A 1,886-nucleotide genomic window follows, 5' to 3' on the forward strand; every position below is an offset into this window, starting at 1 on the left:
ATAGGTTGGACATCTGGCATTTTATGCGAAGACTGTCTATTGGCTGCACAACTGATGCCCATCCATTGTATGGCACATTCATGGGTCGTCTCAGCCAATGCATCTTCGAATGGGGGGAGAAAGACGTTTCGTTGCTGAAGAGGGCAAAGAGGGCTGAGATGATTCAGCATCATATTCCTGATCCATCAGATGCTGATGTTGTGCGCCACATTAAGTCTCAAGAGTTGGCTTCACACTGCCGAAGGATAACCAGAGGCACAAAGGAAACAACGACTCTGATTAGTGAGCTAATCCACTCCATGGAGGGAGACAAGGGACTGGACATCCCTGGATTGCCACTATTGAATACTATAAAGATGCAGGAGATTTGGGCTAAACAGAGTCAACATGTTCCTTGCCTTCAGGATCCTGATGGTGTCCAACTTTACACTAAGGTTTGCACTGTTAGGAAAGGTGGTGTGGAGCTACCAAAGTATTGCTGTGCCAGAGGTTCAACCTCATTGGAAAGTTTTCATCTCCACACGAACAGATTTGTTCCAGGTAAAAGTAACAACATACACTTTTTTGGCACAGATATATTCAAATTGCAAAGACTTTTTTTTAATGTACATAAATTTGATATTCCAAATACGTCGCACATTATGGAGCCTTGGTGTTCACTGACAACAATCCATTCATGCTGTGATAAGTTTCATTCTCTAGTTTTCAAGTTACATTATTATGAATAATAATTTGCTTGTAATTGTACTATTACAATCATCAGCTATTATCACTATTATCAGCTATTGTTCATGTCAGCTGATAGCAAATAGAGAAGAAACATTTAGTCTGTGATATTACCTGAAGGACAATTAGCAAGTAAAGCAGAGGATTCAAACATTTATGTATAGGCCCTACATATTTTCATTTTTATACATAAATGATATCGTATTGCTGAGACTGTCAGTTTAACCAATGCATAATTTTATCATTGAAAATATTTTAACTTTCTACTTACAGGATAACTGAACCTATTCCAAATTTATCTTACAGGTACCCTAGCCAGTGATGTCAACTTCCAGGTGTACCTTTTGGATGGCATCCATCGTTGGAACCAGGATAGAGAGGGAGAGACAACAACAGACCGAGAATGTCAAGGACCTCTCTCATACGATGGAGTTTTGCGACATCCTGTGAACCAGTTGTCACAAGATGTGCTGCACAAAAAGATTTCTCCAGATTTTAAAGTCCCTGGGAAACACACAGGTACATACAGCAGTTAATATGTTTCACATTATATTTACAATGACGGTGTCTAAAAATATAAACTACATGTACAATATTTTTATTACACAAATGTCAATAAGATGATAGTTACCACATGAGCATGATTGAACTATCAATAGCTTAAGTAGAAAATACATACTTGTGTTATTTCAGGTGAGCTCATTGACTTGGAGTATTGTAAATTGCAGTCAACAGGTACCACCATTAAGTACAAGGAAACAGCCTTGTCTCTAGAAGAGGATACGCAGCACGAAGAGGATACCATCGAGGAGGAGGATGAAGGCTTTGAGGAGACTGGGCATTTTGAGGATCCCACTGTCCCAGCATTGCAGACGGCAATTCCTAAACCGATGACACCTAGCAAACCTATCTTGTGTATCCCCACAGATACAGAATATAGACAACTAGCTAGAGGTTTGTGTTTAACTTGAATGTCAACAATTTCATGTGGATAATGTCTAAACTCAGTATCAACCAGTTGATATAAATACAAACATACTCAAATGTGCTTCCATTTGACAAAACCTAACAAATTCAGGCTTGAAAACACAGTGGAATTAAAGCACAAATCAAGCATTTCTACAGGGTTACAGGAAAATATGGTCATAACAAATTGACTT

General features: G+C 38.7%; 1 long non-coding RNA gene across 1 annotated transcript; it reads left to right on the top strand.

Moving 5' to 3' along the window:
- The first annotated feature begins 454 nt into the window (after positions 1 to 454).
- On the top strand, positions 455 to 1,443 carry LOC110459091. The gene is made up of 3 exons (XR_002463857.1): positions 455 to 540; positions 1,033 to 1,245; positions 1,420 to 1,443. It is a non-coding gene; the product is annotated as an uncharacterized LOC110459091 (long non-coding RNA).
- The last annotated feature ends 443 nt before the right edge of the window (positions 1,444 to 1,886 follow it).

Source organism: Mizuhopecten yessoensis, unplaced genomic scaffold (assembly GCF_002113885.1).
Source record: "Mizuhopecten yessoensis strain PY_sf001 unplaced genomic scaffold, ASM211388v2 scaffold9967, whole genome shotgun sequence".
NCBI lineage: Eukaryota > Metazoa > Mollusca > Bivalvia > Pectinida > Pectinidae > Mizuhopecten > Mizuhopecten yessoensis.